The sequence below is a fragment of the Ailuropoda melanoleuca genome, chromosome 6, assembly GCF_002007445.2.
Source record: "Ailuropoda melanoleuca isolate Jingjing chromosome 6, ASM200744v2, whole genome shotgun sequence".
Classification (NCBI taxonomy): Eukaryota; Metazoa; Chordata; class Mammalia; order Carnivora; family Ursidae; genus Ailuropoda; species Ailuropoda melanoleuca.
In genome coordinates this window covers 19,728,968-19,750,593 of record NC_048223.1, presented here as the reverse complement: position 1 = coordinate 19,750,593, position 21,626 = coordinate 19,728,968, and the positions used below count along the sequence as shown (strand labels likewise).

The following is a 21,626-nucleotide window of genomic DNA, read 5'->3' as shown; positions in this document are numbered from 1 at the left end:
AAATACCTTGCCAATTTAGCAAATCAGAGGACATGGGTTCTATCTAAAGGCATTCAAATTAAAATAAAACTTGGTAGGTCAACAAACATATTTCCAGGTGGAATTCAGCCTGCTAATATGGGCCCCTAGCCTAGACCAGAGAGGGGAAAAAGCCCAAAGACCTAAAATACAAGCTCATTACTCTGTCAGATTGCTATAAAATGTTTTAAACAGAGCATGTTCAGGCAGTGGAACACAGACCATGCTTTGAGTAGCGTTGGTCTAGATGCTGAGTTTTGGGTAATTTCTAGTACCTTCCTAATCTAGAATTCTGTGGCTCTGTGACAACTTTTAGACATAGAAATTGGGTGACAGTGGCCTCACTCAGTTTTTCTGATCTGATAATCCTGTGATAGCATCTGAGGAAGGGAAACACTACAGAGATTATTCTAGGTATCTGAGTTACTCTGGAGGGAAAGGTGAACTTTGTCCTTTCCATGTCAAGCAAAAGTGATGACACAATATCCCAGCATCTGTGTCTATAAACGAAAGCTGCTGTTGAATAACCAATGAAAAATTATATTGAAAAGTTCAGTGTCACTGAAAAAATACAGCAGCACTTGGATACCTACCGAAACTTTGTGTGCGTGTGTGTGTGTGTGCATGTGTGTGTGTATGTGTATGCACACAAAATTATTTTTATGACCTGATTTTCTGGTTTTGGGGGCAAGATATGTACCTACAAGAGAGATTCTGTGATGTACAACCATTAAGGCTCACTTTGGTGACTTGGGTAATTGTAATGGAACCATGGAGTCATTAGGCTCCAGATGGAACTTTAATCTGGCTTCTGATTGAGCCAAGTGTCCTTGTAGAGTCTCTAAGCATCTGTTTTGGAAATATATCTGACATTATTCAAAATTTGTACAAATTAAGCCACCCTTGGGTTATAATTCAATTTTTCTTTATTGAGAAATGTATTGTAAACAGTTTTATGCAATCAAGTAAAACTAGCCCGTACCCATTATTTATTTGCCTATTAACTGGTCATTTATATTTTGTGATTAAACTCTTAATGGATTTAAGAAAGCTTACATTATACTTCTAAAATTGTAATTTGTTTATAAAATGTGAAGAGTTGTTTCATAGTTTTAAATAGCTTTCACATAGGTACTTATTTTTGAGAGACTATTTAAAAATACTTAAAATTATGGTAATTTCACCTTTGAATAACAGAAACCCCGAAATAATCTGCTTTATGCTGGAGTGAAATTTATTTTCTTCCACAATGGAAACTCCAGAGATAGACAAGGCTCTAGGGCTTGGTCTTCAAACGCTGTATGAAAAAGGTACAAGCTTGGTTTATCTGTCTCTCTTGGTTTGTCTTAGACTGGTTTCCTTTGTGATTACAGGATGGCTGCCATTCAGCAGCTAGACCAATACACACCCTTTCCTTCCAGCCTGGAGAGAAAGCAAGAATTTTTTTTTTTTTTTGGTCATTGTAGAGTCATGATTCCATTCTTGAATGTTCTGTGAGAATCCACTTTCTGTCCAGTGTGGCTGAAGGCCAGACCTGGAGCCTGTTAAATCCTTAGGGTAATGACTGCCCTCTCAAGACACCTTTTGAGAGCCAGCCGTCTTGTTGTCCCCTCATTCCAGCAGTGGCGTGGGCCCACATGCTTGAACTGTCCGCCTATTTCAACATATATCTCTCTATGTAAATAGCTGTATGACTGACAGTTAATGAAATATCCAGTTCCTCCTTTTCTAGTGAAGAAATAAATGAAAGCATATGAGATGCATTCACACAAAATAATGCTCATATTTAAAAAAAATATTTGACATGTGTTAGAATGAGCTCCTTGAGAGTAGGGTCTGGATTTGGATCTCTTTATTTCTGTTTTACTTTGTATTGTGTTTGCAGGTCCTGTCTAAAATTAGTTCAGGTTTAAAAGATACACGTGCAGCGGGAAGGGGAGTAGAAGCTCTCACGGAAATCAGAGAACAGGGCTTGGTTTTAAGACTATAGGAAGTGGTTTTGGTTTTAAGGCAGTGTAATAAAACAAACCTTTAGCTTTACTCTGTATGCCATCTTTCTCTCTGGGTACCAACAGGGGTTTCTGTTTTCATATTATTTTAGCTCACATTGTTAGTTTCCTGCTGCAGCAGCCAGGGTAGAAGGCATGTTTCTTCTGAGATTTTTAGATCAAATTGAGGGGCAGAGTGAATCTGAAGCAGTCCATCCTTTTAAGCCAGGTTGTGAAGGTCCTTCTGTACTTGTGCTTGAGCCTAATACCCACCTAAGGTCCAGTCTATTGTTGCTGGTGTGGTATAGAATTGGGCAGTCATGTCACAAAGGCTGGATTCAAGGTAGCTTCTTTTAGAGAGTGATTGTGACTGACAGATTTAGTCAACTAGGCTAGTATATAAGAGCTGAGAAAATGGCAACCTTTAATTTGAAAGATTTATTTATTTGAGAGAGAGAGAGAGAATATGGGCAAGAAAGGGAGAGAAAATCTCAAGCAGACTCCAGGCTGAGTGTGGAGCCCGCCTGGGGGCTCAATCTCATGATTCTGAGATCATGACCTGAGCCTAAACCAAGAGTTGGCTGCTTAACTGACTGTAGTAATTTGAATACTCTTCCAGGGAAAGGCTGTTGTGGGAATACAGGAGTACGTGGTAATTGTATTTGTCTTCTGGGACTGCCATAACAAAGTCCCGCAAACTGGGTGGCTTAAGTAATAGAAATTTACTATCTCAGCGATCTGGAGGTTAGGTATCTGAAATCAAGGTGTCAGAAAGGTTGGTTTCTTCTGAGAGCTGTGGGAGTGTGTGGTTCTTAAATCATGATTGTTTATTTAAAATGTCTCTTTTTGGTAATTAGATTTACTGAAGATGATTATGTTAGTAATATATGCACTATTTGATTGCTGGGATGGTAAATATGATTAATATAATTGGAAATGTTTACAGAATTTATGTTGGTGGTTTCATTTAAAAAATTGGTCCTTTTGGTCACTGTATTCATTTCAAGGGAATTATTTTTAGTGGGAAGTTACCTCCTACATAATGGTATGGCAACTTAGAGTGTTATGTCCAGACAGAAGCTGATTTAAGTTGATTAAAAAGAGGTGTGTCTAAAGAGAAGGTTACAAATTTAAAATTTGATTAAATTACCAAACTGATTTAAATCAGTGTTGTTCTAATTACTCTGCTACAATAAACAAGCTTTCCTCATTTCAATATTAAATTTACAATGTATTTGTAACCTATAGGAATTACAACAGTGTTTTGTTTTAATTTTTCCCTTTGACTTTGGGTGTTTTAATTTTTGAATTTTTCTGTTGAAAATGTCAGTACTAGTTTAATTTTATTTACCCTGGTTTCTAAGATTTAATTATTGCGACTTAACTGAAGAATTTACTCCCTTCCCCCACAATGAGTGCATATCTGTTAAGCAGATACAGATATTGTGAATTAAGTTTTGCCATTAGAATAACCCCTCTACTTCTCATTCAGTTAATTTATTCCAACATTTTCCTAATAAATATGTTCATGGAGTGAAGTTGGTTGTTGGACCTCTTTCTTCCCTCTGTTTCTTTTTTCCTCCCTTTTACTCTTTATTTTGAAGTATATTAGACTTGTAGCAGAGTTACAAAACTAGTACTCTTCATCCTGCTTCACCTAATGTTAACACCTTATATAACCATAACATAATTTCCAATACTAAGAAATTAACATTGGTACAGTACTAATAACTATATTACTGATCTATAAAGGTTTCACCAGTTTTTTCATTTATTCCTTTTTCCGTTTCAGGATCCAGTCTTGGAACCCACATTGCATTTAGTTGTCACATCTTGTTAGTCCACCCACCCTTTTTGTCTTTCATGACCTTGAGACTTGTGAAGAGTACGGGTCAGTTATGTTGTAGGATATCCCTGAATTTGGGCTTGTCTTATGGTCAGATTGAGGGTATGCTTTATTGGGAAGGATACTACAGAGGTGATGTCCTTTGATATGCTCAATATATGCAATCAATGATACATGAGGTCTTATTACTAGTAATATGGCTGCTTCATTATTTATTTATTTTGAAATTCAGGTGAGAGTCACATAATATAAAGTTAACAATTTTCAAGTAAAAAATTCAGTACCATTTGGTACGTTGACAGTGTTATGCAACCATCACCCTATATCTAGTTCCAAAACGTTTTGATCACTCCAGAAGGAAACCTGTACCCATTAATCAGTTACTCCCAATTTGCCTCATCCCCATGCCTGTTCCCACCCCAGTCTGTCTCTGTGGATTTACTTATTCCATTTCATATAAATGGAATCATTCAGTAAGTATTCTTTTGTTTCTGTTTCTGGCTTTCTTCACTTAGCATAGTGTTTTCAGGGTTTGTCCACATTTTAGCATTTATCAGTACTTCATTTATTTATTTATTTATTTAAAAAATTTTTTAAAAGATTTTATTTATTTATTTGACAGAGATAGAGACAGCCAGCAAGAGAGGGAACACAAGCAGGGGGAGTGGGAGAGGAAGAAGCAGGCTCATAGCGGAGGAGCCTGATGTGGGGCTCGATCCCACAACACCGGGATCACGCCCTGAGCCGAAGGCAGACGCTTAACCGCTGTGCCACCCAGGCACCCCCTGTACATCATTTATTTTTTATGGCTAAATAATATTTCATTGTTTGTATATACCAAAGTGTGTTTATCTGTTCATCCATTGATGGACATTTGGGCTGTTTCTATTTCTTGGTTATTGTGTATAGTGCTGCTGTGAACATGTATTATACATGTACTTGTTGAATTGCTGGCTCATATGGTAATTCTAACTTTCTGGTTCAGGTATTTTTAATTCTTTTGTTTTTCATTTGATTAAATAAATCTGATTTTGTTATAGAATAATATGGTACCACAAAATTCAGAGCAAAAATGGTTCATAGATTTTAAATGTCACAGTGAGTTTTGTTTTAAAACCTGAGAGTATTTGTCATTCTGATTACGCTATATTTTTCTGGATTTGATTTGGAATAGAATTTATCTATTTATCTATTTTTCCCATTTAAAATGATAATAAGATACAGTGCTTGAGTCCATGAATTTGTTGTATGCTTTGTATTATCAGTTGATGTTGTATTGATTTGTCCTTACTTGGACAGTTTATCTCCCAACATGGAGGAAATTTACTAGTTTAAGGAAACATCTATAGTAAATACCTTGAAGAACAGCTTAAGGAGCCTTTTTATACTTTTATATATTTTTTCTTTAAAGATTTGAGATTTTTTTAATGTAGTTTTGAACCTTTTTTATAATTCATTTTCATTTTCTCTTGATAGATAACATAATGTATTTTTTAAAAATGCTTTATACTTTTCCATATAGCAGATAGAAAAAGGAGGGTTGATAATTCTACTACAAACCTGTAATAAAATGGCAAATGAGAAGGAAAGTCCTTTAGTTAAGAATAGATCAGATCAATAAAGGCTGTTCTTTAGTCCAGTTTTCCTTAATCTTGAGTGAGAACCTTATATGTAGTCTCTGAACATATTTCCACCAAATAGGAGTATGAGTTGGTTCTTCATTGGGTTAAGGTAAAATCTTTGGTCTTCAGGTCATCTTGTTCTAAAAAGACCAGTCTTTTATGCTGAAACTCTGTTGACCTAGGAAATCTCCCTTACCCTGTGATAAGAAGCTCTGGCAGACCTAAAGCTTTTAGGAAAAGTCAAAGGGGCCTTGATCAAACTTCTGGTTTTGGTAGGAGTTTGAACTCTTGCATTTTCAGCCTGCTTGGGATTTTAAAAAGCTCAAGAATAAAACTTGTGGCCTGCTTCTGATTTAACAATAGACATCTGATATTGACACTAATCCTGTAGCCTTAGCCTACTGGTCTTCCTTGGGGTGAAGAGGATAACTTTGGAATTTTTATGGAAAAGGAGTAAATTAATGGACATAGTATTTGAAAACAGTTTGAAGCCATATAAACTTCTTGCTTCTGTTAATCTCAAAAATCAAGTATTATTATGAGGACCTTGATTTATAGGTCTGGTGATACAACTTATGGTAGAGAGATACTTGTGAAGACTAAACAGTAGCATATTATCTCTTAGACTAATGTCATGCCATTTCTAGTGTGTAGACTAAGGGAACAGATTATTCAACTTCTTAATACTTTTGTTCCTTGCAGTTCCATTTTTTTTTTTTTCCCTCCTCTCCCTCACTTCTAGGTTCTCTGGTAGTTAATTGTCTAGTGGTTTGTGGTGTTTTTTTGGTGTGAAACTCTCCCTCAAGCTGTTGCTGAGATTTGGGCAGCTGGGTGATGGGCAGTTAAACATTGGGCTCCACATTCAGGACTTGGATTGTCTGTATTCTCAAATGCTCATGGATGATAAAGCCATATACTTACATTGTAAACATCCTCTTTTCTGTTTTTGGAAACTCATTCTTTTTGAGTTGGAAATAGGCTAATTTTTTGAGTGTTCAATTTTTAAATAAAAATGTTCCTGAATTTTAGAGATGTAAAGAGATTTAAATGATATTTAAAGATTCAGGGTAACTACAGTTAATAATACCGTATTGTATATTTGAAAGTTGCTAAGAGAGTAGATCTTAAAAGTTCTCATCACAAAAAGTTGTAACTATATGGTGATGGATATTAACTAGGCTTATTCAGGTAATCGTTTTATAACATATGCAAATATTGAATCATTATGTGCTATACCTGAAAGTAACAAAATGTTATATGTCAGTTATATATGTCTCACCTGGAACTCCTAGTTAGCCTCTTAACTGATGTCTTTTTGTACCACACTCCCTCCCCTTGTTCTCTACATAAAACCAAAGTGATTCTTTTATAATGAATGTCAGATCAGGCTGCTCAAAAATTCCACTCTTTACACATTAATTTCTAAAATCTTACAGTGAGCTAGCTTCAAGGCCATGTATCATTTGATTTCCTAAAACCTCATCTGTACTCATTCTCTTCCTTTCTGCTACTGTAGTCACAGTGGCCTCAGTGATGTTCCTCAAACACTGTAGGTCTGCCCCACCTCAGGGTCTTTGCTGCTGCTCTTCCTTTTGTTTGGAAACCCTTCCCTTAGGTATCCATAGGGCTTATTTCCTCACTTTCTTCAGATTTCTTCTTAAATGTCATCTTGTCAGGTCTTCTCTGAGCACATTATCTAAAATCATAACCTTTCTTCTTTCTCTGCTCCCAACCTCCCTTATTCCCTATACCTTGCTTTACTTTTCTCTGAAACACTTAATACCACCTGGGGTAGTGTATATTTACTTAACTTATTTACTTTTGTTTATGATCCATTTACCACCCTCTTTAGAATGTAGATTTTATGAGGGCAGGAACTTTGCTTTATTTTCTATGGAATATTTAGCTCTTGGAACTATGCTTTGTTGAGTAAATGAATGAATGGTTAAATAAAAGGAAGAGAGCTCTAGGCAGATGTGAAAAGCATTGGTGCATTTGAGAACTAAAATACTTCTCTGTGGATTTGAGTTGGGTGTGGTAAATGATTTCTTTCCCTTTAGTCTCAGAGGCCATTATGTGTAGTTTTGTCGGTCAGGCTAAAGACATTAGACTTAGACTTTGTCCTGAGATATCATGGATACCACTCATTGTATTCCACAATGATAAACTAAAAGTGTGATCAGATTAGCATTTTAGAAGGTCTGGTTGCTGAAGATGAATGAATTAGGGGCAAGACCGTAGGCGTGGTGACCATTTGGTGGACAGTAGTCTAGGGGCTTGATGATGATGATGACCTGAACTAGTCTAGTGACCTAGAGTTGGAAAAACGGACAAATTAAAGAGATATACAGTTTTTAGGAAGCAGGCCTCAGTAATTGAGTGTAGGTTGAGCAAGAATGGCATAAAATAATTGCCGTGGCCAGCTACATGTGTGGGATGCTATTCAGATATCAGGCACGGGTTTGGTGGTATAGGGTTTAGATAATTGAGTTCAAATTGCTTCTGGGGTGTTGAGTTACTTTCCCAGGGCTGCAGTAACAGTCTCAAAAACAGGTGGCTTAAAACAGTAGAAATTCATTGTCTTAGTTCTAGAGGCTAGAAGTCCAAACTCAGGATGTTGGAAGACAGTGTTCTCTGACTGCTCTAAGGTGGAGAATTCCTCCTTGCCTCTTTTGGCATCTGGTGTTTGCTAAGCAGTCCTTGGTGCTCCTTGGCTTAGATGCATCATTCCCATTAGATGGTCATGTTTCCCCTGTGTGTCTTTAGATAATCTTCCCTCTGTGAGTTTCTTTCTCCGTGTCCAGATCTCCCCTTTTTATAAAGACACCAGTTGTATTGAATTAGGACCTACCTTAATGACCTCATTTTAACTTGATTACCTCTGTAAAGACCCTATTTCCAAATAAGGTCACATTCTGTGCTGTGGGGCTTAGGACTTCAACATATCTTTCATTGATGAATGATAGAATTTCACTGACAAATTAATAGGACTTGATGAATTGAATTAATATAGGGTAGGAGGTCAGGAAAGAGAAAGAGCAAAGGTAAATCTTGAGTTTCCCTACTTAGAGAATGTTGGTACCACTGGAAGACAGTTTCCAGGCATGGTGAGAGTGGAGGGAAATGAATTTTGTTGTAAGCCTGCTGAATTTGGAATTGTATGAGATAGATTGATTCAGGATCTAGTCACAATTCAGGGAAGAGATTTGCATCTGGATAATTTGTTATGAGAATGTTTGGGTTCTCTGAGGGAGAGAAGATGGAGGAGAGCTAAGTCTAAAAAGGAAGCTAAAGAGAAAAGGTTACTTTGTTGAAATGGATGCCTTCATCCATTATAGAAAAAAAAGTGTCTCATGAGGGGATCTTTCCCTTTACTCCAAATGTCAATTCTAGTAACGTCTGGATAGTGGATTTACTAGCCGAAGTGGTCGCTGCATGAACAGAAGTAGAGTTACCAGTTCCTGACAGCTGCGAGTCAGCCTCTGGGCATCTTGCTAAATTTTCAAATATAATTATACAGTAGACTTCCTTTAACAAATTCCGTGTTCCCAGCTATAATTATAACTGCTTTTCTTGCCTGTAGCCTGTTCTTTGTCTTACTACTCTCCTCCTTATCTCCCCCTGCTGGTTAGAATTATCCTCTGGTCATTTGGGATCTGAGAGAATATGAAGTGGTTTACTGCGTTTTCTTTCTGAAGCATAGATTCACCAATGCTAACCAATTTCCTCTCCCCACTCTAGTCTAAAATGCATTTCCAGTAATACTAAGTAATGTTTTAAAGCACACGCTAGCAATAGTCTTTATTAAAGTAATTTATATTTTGAAATAATATGGAAATACAAATTTAGGTGTATTGTAAGTTCACTATGCACCTGTCAGAAAATGACCACCATGACTTATCCAGTACTCCTAGTAATAGTTTAGAGACTTTTAAACAAAATCTTGCTCATGGCCATGCTTTAGACCAAGGTATTGTGTGTGTGTGTGTGTGTTTAAATAAATTAAGGTTTATAACCAGAAATGAAGTCAACGTAAATCCTACAGGTATGATCCTGCAATAGATTCCAGGACTCATCATGGCAGTAATTTGTAAAATTAGAAATATGACTGGGATTTCCTGTTTTCTCATCTATTTTTATCACCTAGATATCCATTATGAAAATAAATCACTTTAAAAAATGACTTGATATCCTCTACAAATATATTGTAGTTTTGGGGTGATAAACTTCAAGAATGTTATTTCCATGTCATTTAGATTATATTCTAAGTCATTTTAACGTCTTTCTTAAAAATAATTAAAATGTATGGATTTCTGAATGTGCAGAAGAGGAGGTATGCTTGAACTCAGCCTGCAATGGATGTAGTCCAGAAGGAATTACGGACCATTGTATGTGTATTGTTCATCACTGACTTATTCACTAAAAAATACTTAAAGATTATTTGCTATATGCCAGACACTATCCTAGTTGCTAGTTTACTGGGGCTTTAGTTTGAAGAACTTGATTTAAACAGGTATGCTTATAATGGTTGAATATACTTGGGAATACACAGTAGTGTATTGTTGCCTATTAAAATCTGTGTATTCTGGGTGGCTTTAGATTTAAAAAGTACTTCTCTTACACAATAATTGGTTGACACTTTTTGACCTCAGTGTAAGACCGCAATATTTAATGAACAAACAAGAAGATAAAGTTTTGATAAATAAGGCATTTTTTGAAATGTTTAGAAATAAGCATGAAGCCTTTTAGCATTAGATTGACAGGTTCTCTTTTTGTGGAAGAGTAAGTGAATAAGGTTTTATTTCATGTTTGCAGATCCTAATCCTGTCATAGGAATAATAGAGTCTTGAAAAGCAATGCTTTGAAATTCACCATTCTAAGAAATCTGTCCTTACGAGTATAACTATGCTCGTGTGGTGAGGTTTCAGGTTGAGGAATGAGAGTAGATTTGCAGGGGCAGAATATTTGCTGTCCTCATTGTTTTGGTTACCAAGGAATGCTTACCCCTTAGCCTCAAATGTGCTGTGGTATTAGCTACTTTAAAATAGATTGCTCAAGACTCTTTATTTGGAAAACCTTAAATATGCATCATGATGCATTACTTGCAATAAAAAATGAGGCTACAGTTATATAAAACAAAACACTACAGCTGCTGACAGATGTCATTAACAACTTACTCAAACACAGATCCTTCAAAAAGGAACTGCTAGACATCTAATTTGGGGAGTAAAGGTCATTATAACTCAAGATGAAATACTGCTGTCCATTATATTTATTGGGTTTTGTCTTGTTTTGGTTTTGGCTTTTGATAATTTTTTGAGACCTTGGTATTTGATGTAGTTAAAAAAACTATTCTTCTGGAGGGGGAATGAAGCACGAGAGACTATGGACTATGAGAAGCAAACTGAAGACTTCAGAGGGGAGGGGGTGGGGGAATGGGATAGACTGGTGATGGGTAGTAAGGAGGGCACGTATTGCATGGTGCACTGGGTGTTATACGCAACTAATGAAGCATCGAACTTTGCATCGGAATCCGGGGATGTACTGTATGGTGACTAACATAATATAATAATAAAATAAAAAACAAAACAAAACAAAAAACTATTCTTCTGGGGTGCTTGGGTGGCTCAGTCGGTTGGGTGTCTGTTTGCCTTTGGCTCGGGTCATGATTTCAGCGTCCTGGGATTGAGCCCTGCATCTGGCTCCCTGTTTAGTGGGGAGTCTGCTTCTCCCTCTCCCTCTGCCTTTGTGCTCGCTCACTCTCCCTCAAATAAATAAATAAATAATCTTGTAAAAAAACCACTATTCTTCTGAATTACAATTAATAAATGTAGAAGGACTGAAGGAAATCGCAAACCACAGTGAAGCAAACACTATAATAGTAGCTATTGTCGGCAACATCTATCAATGGATGCCCAAAAAAAAACAGGGTGAAAGTTTGAGGAGAAAAATATTTGCATTATCTAAAAGTATTTCCCCAAGATGTTTAATAATTACAAAAGGAAAAATAGTAACTCTGCAGTGGAGAAAGCTGGCAAGTGATCTAGGCGAGTGTCACCAATAAGAAGACATGCTAACATCTGATAAGAAGAGGGCACAGCATCACTTATGTGATATTATTGCCAAAAATGTATATAACCTCTGTCTAATCATAGAAAAACATTAGACAAACCCACATTGAGGCATGTTTTACAAAATAGTACTTTTCAAAAGTATCATGGTCCTGAAAGACAAGGAATTGTTACAGATTGGAATGAAGACTATAGAGACATGACAGCTGAAGACAGTGTGGGGTCCTGGATAGGATCCTGGAATAGGAAAAGTTGGGAAAAATAGAAAAAAATAGAAGAAAGAAAAGAGCATTAGTGGACAGGTGGAAAACTTGTGAGTAATTTAGTTAGTATAAAACCAGTGTTAATTTTATGTGTTAATAACTGTACGGTAGTTACATGTGATGGTAACATTAGGGGAGCCTGAGTGAATGGTATGTGGGAACTCTGCTATTTTTACAACTTTTCTGTAAGCATTAAATTATTTCAGAGTACATCATATTTAAAAGCCCTTCTTCTGGAAATCTGCCCTAGTGCTCTCAGCATATCCTGTGAGGCTGTAAAGGTGCTCCCCTATTATAAATGAAGTGTGTTGTGTTTTGTTTTGTTTTGAAGTGAGCTTTGTGCCCATGGTGGGGCTTGAACTCATGACCCTGAGATCAAGAGTCACATTTTCTACCAACTGAGGTAGCCAGGCGCTCCATGACGTAAGTGTCTTTGGTTTTAAAAATAAGTTTCTTGGACAAAAATTAGGGTGGACTCCTATTGTAACCAGTTGTGCTCAGTACTGTGTTGCTGACCATCATTTGTTTCCTGTAATCATCTTTAATAACAATTGTAGAGATACTCGGGTTGTTTAAATTGTATGGAGATGTTAATTGGCCTCTGCTATACTCAGTGAACTAGTATATGGGGAGAATTTGAAGATTTGAAATACATGATATCCAAAAGTGATATCAAAAGTGAACAAATGGGGCACATCTACCTCTGGCTCAGGTCATGATCCCTGAGTCCCTGGATTGAGCCCTGCATCAGGCTCCCTGCTCAGCAGGAAGTCTGCTTCTCCCTTTCTCTCTGCCTCTCACCCCTGGTCATGCTCTCTAGCTCTCTCTCTCTAGCTCGCTCACTCTCTCTTACTCTCAAATAAATTAACCTTTTAAAAAAGTGAACAAAAGGAGGTATCTGTGGGGATGTGTTTATTATGATTTAAAAAAGACAATAGTGGCCATGTTTCCAAGATGTAAAAGAAAAGTTTACAGTGTTCTGAAAGTTGTCCTTTTTTATACAAACCATACTTTAGATGGGTCTCAGCTATGAAGGAAGAAATCTGTGGGAGTAAGTGGATCATGGGATGAACTTTATGTTTTATTTTACTAAAAACATAGCAAGTCACCTGTCATCCATTTGACATTAGAACCACCTAATAGCCTTTCTAAATAAAAATTTATAATGGCACCGTCTATATATGGAAAACCATTAGTTATATTTACACAGAAAAGGTTTATGCCTACTGTTGCAAATATCACTACCAAACTAAACTGACGTCAAGGAGTCTGTTACTTTTAAAAAAGTTTTTTCCATCTAGAATAGTGCCTAGTTATAAATAAATATTGAATGAATGAATACTGAAGACCATGTAAGGTAGATTTTCATATAAAATGTAAAATGCACACATCTACAATAATGCAGTTTTAGGGTTGAACATTTAGAATCCAGGCCATCAAAGTGTCAGTTTTTTTGGAGATTTAACTCTATTCTACAAATCTGTACTTGCTATTAAAGGCCTCTCAAATTTCATATTTGGTAATTTACTGATACTCTGAAGATTTCCATACCTGGGTTTGTTTCTTTGTTTTTCAGCAGCAGTGTGGATTCTGGTGATGGGAAGGCACACATAGCTCCCAGAAAGTTCCTTGGAGAGTTTACGATTGTGTTTTGCCTGAGAAGTTGAAATTAGGGAGTAGGGAGAGGGAATGAAGAATTCTCCTGTTTTTGGGATATAATTCTTAGCAATCTGTAAAACTTATTCTAGCCCGAAAATATTTCCAAAGTATAGTTTTGACTATTATGTACATCATAAGGAGAATTTAATGGTATAGCCAGTGTGTGTCATGAGCCAGCTTAAAACCTACTCTTTGGAGTAATGCATATGAATGTATTTATTGGAATATGCATACTGAAATTACTAGATTCTGCTTTGTTAGATAACTAATTTTACATTGTTACGATTGTTTGTTTTTACAGACCTCATCAACCCTTTTTGACACAAAGGTATACTTTAAAAATGTCACGTTTTTACTGGTTTAATAATTGATTCCTCTTCTCTCCATCATGGCATGTTACGTTTCTCCTAGTCCGTGCTTCTTTCAAAGTCATTTGTAGAAGGTAGTGAATCTAATTTTCGAAGTAGATTTGGTTAGCCATGCACACTTGGGTGGGGGCATAAGGGAAGGTAAATTTTTTCCACACTTAAGTATTATGGAATGTCCATAGGAAACTAAAATTGCTTAAAGTCTCATTTAATCTTTTATTTTTTTTATTGTGTCTAATGTAACCATTAATACTGGGTGGAAGAAAATATTTGTCATTTTTATTTATTTTCAATGAGGAATATAGGCTTTCTATTAAAAATATGTGGTTTTAGTATTATAATTCATTTTAGTTTAAAATCTAGGGCAAATTGGAAAGTTGATGGGGGAGTGGCCGTGGTTTGGGTCCTGTGTTTGCCAGGTACTGTCTCTCTGATTTTGAGCAAGTCAATATGTCTTTCTGAATATATTTTTTTTCTCATCTATAAAATGTTGAAATTAAGAGTAACTCTCTACCTTATGTGGTTTGTGAGGATTACATCAATTAAACATGATAATATGTATGATCACATCTAGCACCAGGGCTGGTTGTCTAACTTTACTTCAAATCTGCTGTGAACAGTTGCCTCCTGGAGATATGCTGAGCGTCGTGCCTAAAACACAGTGGTCATGCTTCGTTAGTTGGCTCTGATTTTCTGATGAGAAAATGCCCGTGAAAGGGTGTTGTGAGTTTGTAGTATTGGAAAAATAAGAATATAAAAAAATTTAGATGTTAAAACATGGTTAATCAAATTAATGCAGTTTTATAGGATTTTTATATCACAAACCTAAAACTTATACAAACTAATTCATTGAGGTCTTACTCAATAATTAATAATACCTAATTTTGAACCAATAAAAAAGGCAATACTATATAATACTATTTACAAGCAACAGATTTTGGGCTATTTCAAATCACTTCTTTTTATTCTTTTGCTGGGGAAAAAAGTCATTAGTCTGCATTTATAATCAGGACTAGCTTCCTGTAAAATTATTTATTTTAACTTTTTATTTATAGATTTTGAAATTTACAATTCTAAATACAGCAATAGTAAGGCACTGCATTTTTGCAGGAAACAAAAAGCACAATTAACATAAAGTCAGAGCCAGCCACAAATAAAATATTCCAGCAAACTGTGTAAGGAAAAAAAATGCTCTGGGAAGCAGATGCCAAGAAATGTTGCAAAGGTGGCCTTATTACATTCGAAAGAAAAGAATACAGAAGGATTGGTAGTAATAGTAGTGGGAAGAGGAGGGGGAGGGAAAATGGGAGGAAGAGGTAGGGAATGTAGGTAGCAAATAATAAGTGATTGAGCCATTAAGTACTAGGCACAGTTCTAAGCATTTTATGCAGATAATCTCATTTAATCTTCCCAACTACTTTATGAGTTAGGTCCCTGCTTTACAGATGAAATAGCTGAGGCTCAGAGAATGTTAAGTAATTTTCCCTAAAACCTTATAGCCAGGATTCAAACCCAGGCTTTTCAGCCCTGGAAGTAATGTTCTTAACCACTACGCATGCTGCATAGCCACCATCTACAGAGAGTGTAGATGATGCACAGAATGTAGTTTGTGTGTTTTTAGAATTTTTTTTTGAAGTTTTGAATTTTTTTTTTAAAGATTTTATTTATTTGACAGAGAGAAAGCCAGCGAGAGAGGGAACACAAGCAGGGGGAGTGGGAGAGGAAGAAGCAGGCTCCCAGCAGAGCAGGGAGCCCCGTGTGGGGCTTGATCCCAGGACCTTGGGATCATGCTCTGAGCCGAAGGCAGATACTTAACAACTGAGCCACCCAGGCGCCCCTGGAATTATTAATATTTTTTTAAGATTTATTTGAGAGATAGTGTGTGCAGAGGGGAGGGACAGAGGGAGAGGGAGAGAGAGTTCTAAGCAGAGTCTTCACTGAGCATGATGCCTGATAGTGGGGTTTGATCTCAAGACCCTAAGATCAGGACCTGGGTGGAAACCAGGAGTCGGATGTTCAACCCACTGTGCCACCCAGGCACCCCTGTGGATAATTTTTTAGTAGTATCATTGGATTCCCTTGGACTGGAGGTATTACTTTGGCCCTTTAAAAAAGTAGTTGGTTACTTGATAGGACCCCTCTTGTTCTCAAAAATAATAACCCATTCGAAAATACATCAGTGGTAAGATCTTAACTGTCTTTCTAGATGGATTTCTTTTTAACATTCCTGCCATGGCAGCATAAAGTATATTAATGCATACGATAATTTCATTTACATACTTAAAAAAAAAGATTTTATTTATTTATTTATTTGAGTGAGAGAGCACACAAGCAGGGAGAGCTGCAGAGGGAGAGGGAGAAGCAGGCTCCCAACTGAGCAGGGAGCCTGACTTGGGGCCCAGTTCCAGGACCCCGAGATCATGACCTGAGCCAAAGGCAGACACCCAACTGACTGAGCCACCCAGGCACCCCTCATTTACATACTCTTAATAATTGTCAAGATAAGTAATAAATGAAAGCATAGGAATGGTACAGTGTAGTGTGGGATTATGTCACTTACTTTTTAGGCAGGGATTGTTTTTGGATTTTATTTCTTCCTGGAAGACTACCCTGCAGCTAGTGTATTTCATTTCTTTAAAAGAATCTCACACAGTAGGGGCTTAATAACATCTAATTGATAACATTATTCTAGACATAGAAATAATGAAACTCCCATAGTTCTTTCTTCGAGAAAACATATATCAAAATATTTCCTTTCTGTTTGAGAAAAGTGCTTTGGATTTTTGCCTTAAAGAGAAATGTCATTTTTTAACTTGGACCGTGGCAGAATCAAATGAACAATAGTTTTTGATGGCTAATACCTGTTCTTTTTTTTTTAAATTGTAAAAATCCTCAAAAAGGTATTGTGACTAAATTATTTTGTTCTTAGACATTAAGTTTTCTTTCCTTTGTCTTCAAATTTTTATACTTCTCTTTCTGATAACATTGTCCTGCTCAGCCCTAAGACCTAACTTTCACATTAGCCAAATTTTAAAAGAAGCTCATTAAGAGGAAATTTTGGATAGAATGTTTTGACCAGATCTGAGATTCCCTATCATAATTTAAAAAGATATTTGAGACAATTTTTATTATTTACCTTAATTCAGTTAACTAATTCTCTTAAATCGATTTTTAAAAAATGATTATCTGCCTTAACTCTACCAAATGGTACCTGACTTAATAAGAAAGTTCTAACTGTATAAAGTCCGAGGGAGTCAGGAGATATACTTGTGGAAGCGTGGAATTTGGCATTTATGCTATTGTATGGATTCAGCAATCTCCCATACCCCTATACCTTATGTTCCCTGTGTTGTACTCCTCTGTAGCTACTTCACCTTGATGGGGAAGAGGGCTGGTTTTAGAACTTTTCCTCAGTAGAGGGTAGAATTGACCAAAGCAGGCATGGGAAATATGTAGCTTCAGGGCATCCTCTTTGCTATGCTTATTGCAGACATCAGGTCATGGCATACTTCCTTGCTTAGCCATAAAGCAGTTTTTCAATGTTCTCAGCTTCAGTGAGCTGATTGTCTCACAAAGTTTCCATGTGAGGAAACTTATCTGCTGTTGTTGGAAGAGTTTGGGGTGATTATCAAAATTCTGTGCCTTTTTCTTTCATGTTTAGAATGTGAGGTAGCCCAGGATTAAGAGATCTTACTTCCTGTCTTAGTTTTGGTAAGTGTGCTAGCAATTTAGTAACCTTTTAAGGGTACTTAAACGCACTTGAATTTAGCACAACAAAATCGATCCCCCCAATACCTTTTTAATATTCTATCAGGAAATCTTTTTAAGATACTACTAGAGTTCATTTTTGGACAACTCTCCTCTGATAAATATATGCTCAAAAAATTATCTTTGGTTAGGGATGAGGAATAGGTTGTATCTTGCAGTCTAAATCCGATACATTAATAAGGTTGACGTATTAGGATTCTCTAGAGAGACATAATCAATAAAAGGTGTATGTTGAGGGGGTGGTAAAGAGGGAGATTTTAAGGAATTGGCTCATGTGATTGTGGAGGCTGGCAAGTCCAAAATCTGCAGGGTAGGCCAGGAGGCAAGAACTGGAATCCAAAGGTCCTCTGCTGGCAGAATTACCTTTTCTGTGGGGGAGATCAGTTCTTTTTTTAATTAAGGCTTTCAACCAGTTTGATGAGGCCCACCCATACATTAGGGAGGGTAATCTGCTTCGCTCAAAGTCTGTTGATTTAAATGTTAATCTCATCTAAAAAATACCTTTATAGAAACATCTATAATGTTTGACTGTGACCTAGCCAAGTTGACACATAAAGTTAACTGTCACAATTGAGAAAGACTAATTCATTCATGATTGTTGAGTACCTATTATGAACCAGTTTCTATACTTAATATTGGAGGATCTTAGCATATTTAAAAAGAAGAAAATTTAGTAGACAATTTCTTTTCTTGTCATCTAATTTTAGATATTTGTATTAGTCATGCTTATACTAAGTTACAAAAAAAATACTTCTTAAAAAATATGTTGTGGGGAAGATACATTCAATGTTCAGTCAGCCAGTAATTTAAGGATTAGAGTAAGAATTTTGGAGTGGAGCACGGTCTTCATCCTGGCTACATATTTGTAACATACTAATGGGGTGCCTGGGTGGCTCAGTCTGTTAAGCGTCTGCCTTTGGCTCAGGTCATGATCCTAGGTTCCTGGGATCAAGCCCCACATCAGGCTCCCTGCTCAGTAGAGGCTGGTTTAATCAGAATCTCTGGGGCTGAGGTCTGGACATCAGTGTTTCTTAAAGGATCTTTAGGTGATTCTAAGGTACAGCTGGTGTGGAGAAACACAGACTATATTATGCAGTTATGAACTGTTTAATGTTTCTTTCTACATGGAAAGAATATATTTCTCTGCATTTCAAAACCTAAATGAATCATAGCATTAGCTATCTAGTCTCTGATAGAATGGAACTTGTTCAGAAGACCTGTAATTTCTTTGTTTAGTTCTGATCTCTTCTCTATCTCATTTCCACAAAGCTAATGTCTACCTGTCTTTTGAGGACATTTACTCTTCCTTAAAGCTTTTCCTGAATTTAACGGTTCATGTTCTTTTTATTATTTGTTTGCCACTAAATAAATTTAGTCTTATAATGATTTTATGATAGGATATAATGATGTTTTGATAGTGATTTAACACTTTCTCTAGTGTGGTTTACCATCCATCTCATTTATTTTATTTACTTTTTCATTTTTTAAAGATTTATTTATTTATGTGAGAGAGCACACTTGTGTAGGGGGGAGGGACAGACCGAGAGAGGGAGAGAGTCTTAACCAGACTCCACTGAACTCAGAGCCTGACAGCGGGCTCAATCTCACGACCCTGAGATCACAACCTGAGTTGAAACCAAGAGTCAGATGCTCAGCCCACTGTGCCACCCAGGTGCCTCAACCATCCATCTCATTTAATCCACACAACAGTCCCTTGACTAGGAAGGAATTAACATCTATTGAGTACTTATTACGCATTCTGGCAGTGAAGCTTTAAGCTTCACTTTATTATCTGTATAATACTCAACAACAGTCCTGTATAACCATTATCTCACTTTACACATGAGGAAACTAAAGTTTGAAGGAAACTAAGCTTTAGTGAGTTTCCCAAATTTCATAGTCCTGTCTCAAAACGAAGTTCTCTGACTTACTAGGCTTTCTGCTGTATTTGTAGACTTATTTCCTAAGCTTTCATGATAAACAGAGTCCTTGTTTTATGCATTGCTGTATCTCATATGAACTTATACATAGGAGTTGCTTAATCAGTATTGATTGTGATTATATTTTCCATTTTGAAGGTACATCTAGCTAACTCCATTTGAATGTTTGAATGTTTGCTTCTGTATTCTTTATCTACTCTTTGATTCCTATATGTTCTAATTTAAAAATTGTGAAACATTTCAAACTTGGTAAAAGTGCAGAAAATAATGGTATATACCCACCTTGCTTTGATTTCTCACTTTTTAAAAAAGAAATAAGATTATTATAGATATTGCTCAAGTTCCACTCTCGTTCCTTTGTCCTCCCTCTTTCCCAAAAAGCAGCTATTATTCTGAGTTTGGTATATGTGCCTATATTCTGCTCTTATACCATAAATAACATATTGTTTATTAAATTTTAGATAAATGGAATTATTTTATACATATCCCTTTTAAAAAAATAAGCTTGAGACATATTTTACATATCATATAATTCACCTTTCCAAATGTACAAATCATTGAAATTTTAGTAAACTCACCAGGTTGTTCAGTCATCATCATGAATCAGGTGTAGAATGTTGTCATCACTTGAATATAATCTCTCTTGCACAGTAACTGTTAATCTTCATTTGTTCTGCTGTAGGCAACCATTAGTCTGTTTTCTGTCTCTATAGCTTTGCCTTTTCTGTATATTTCATGTAAATGAAATAATATATTTGGTCTCTTGTATCTGACTTTTTTCAGTGAGCATGTTTTTGAGGTATGTCTACTTTGTAGCATGTATCTATAGTCCATTTCCTTTTATTGGTGAATATTATTGCATTATCATTATTTTTGTCAGTACATTCACCGATTACAATCCATTTCCATGAATATTTAGCTTCTTTTCAATTTTTCACTATTATGAATAAATCTAAGAACATTTGTATTTAAGTCTTTGTGTGGATATGTGTCTTCATTTCCCTTGAGTAGATACTTAAGAGGAGAATTGCTGAATCATCTGATACATTAATTTTTTAACTTTTTAAGAAGCTGCTAAACTATTTTCCAAAGTGGCTGCAGCATTATATACTCTCATCGGTGATGTATGAGAGTTCCCATTTCTCTGCATCCTCACCAACGTTTGTTATTATCTTTTTCTTATTATACATACCTTTTTATAACTTAAATTTTTCTCCAGTGTTTTGTTTTTGAGATTTATTCTTGTTGATATATACAGCTATTATGTATTCCCTTTCACTGCTTTAGGGTATGTCACTGAATGAATATAGTATAATTTCAGCCATTATATTGAAAAATGGCTTTCCAAAATTCAACTGTGAAAAACGTAGGGTTGTGTTATTGTGAGGTTATTGAAAAATCAATGTTTTTAGTCCTCTATAATGTCATATAAGATACAGTGGTAAGGATTTTGAAACTTATACTTAATACCACTGACTGAAAACTGATCTCAGAAACTCTCAGGTTGTCACAAGGTAATCATTTTCTGAGTCCATTCCACAGAAAATAAGAGTTTTAGCTTTATTTGAGAAATGGGTAGAAAATAGCCTCTGTTATTATGGGAAAATATTATCATTGAGTTTTATCATGGGAAATATTACTATGGAGTTTTACTGACATAATTTGCTCATTCTGTTGATGAACATTTAGGCTGTTTGTAATTTTCACTGTCAACAGACTCTTAGCAGACATACATTTATATACCAGTTGTCTTGTACACATATATACTTCCCCTGGGGAGTGAAATTTCACATATTCAGCCATACTAGATATTGTCAAATTGTTCTCCAAACATCCCCCTACCCCCAATCTGGCTTTTCTCCCTTAGTAATAATGTAATATGCACATAGACACATAGGAATGATTAGGAATAGGTCTAAATATTAGTGTTATACAAGTTTGATGTAATAAGTGTAATAGCAAGTTTTATATATATACACACAAATATATATGTGTATGTATATATATATATGTAATCATATAATATATATAATTATATAATATATAATAATAATTATATTATATATAATTATATATTATATAT

The 21,626-nt window shown here is 35.9% G+C and overlaps 1 protein-coding gene across 8 annotated transcripts in view; it reads left to right on the top strand.

The window, feature by feature from the left end:
- TBC1D5 (TBC1 domain family member 5) overlaps nt 1–21,626 on the top strand; it is a 542,532-nt gene that overhangs the window by 73,502 nt on the left and 447,404 nt on the right. The window contains exon 1 of one of the 8 annotated variants that reach the window (XM_034662028.1): nt 12,140–12,231. The exons of the other annotated variants lie outside the window; for them this stretch is intronic. The gene's annotated coding sequence lies outside the window, so the exon portion shown is untranslated. Of the gene's footprint in view, nt 1–12,139; nt 12,232–21,626 lie in introns of those variants that run through there. 8 annotated transcript variants of the gene reach the window in all.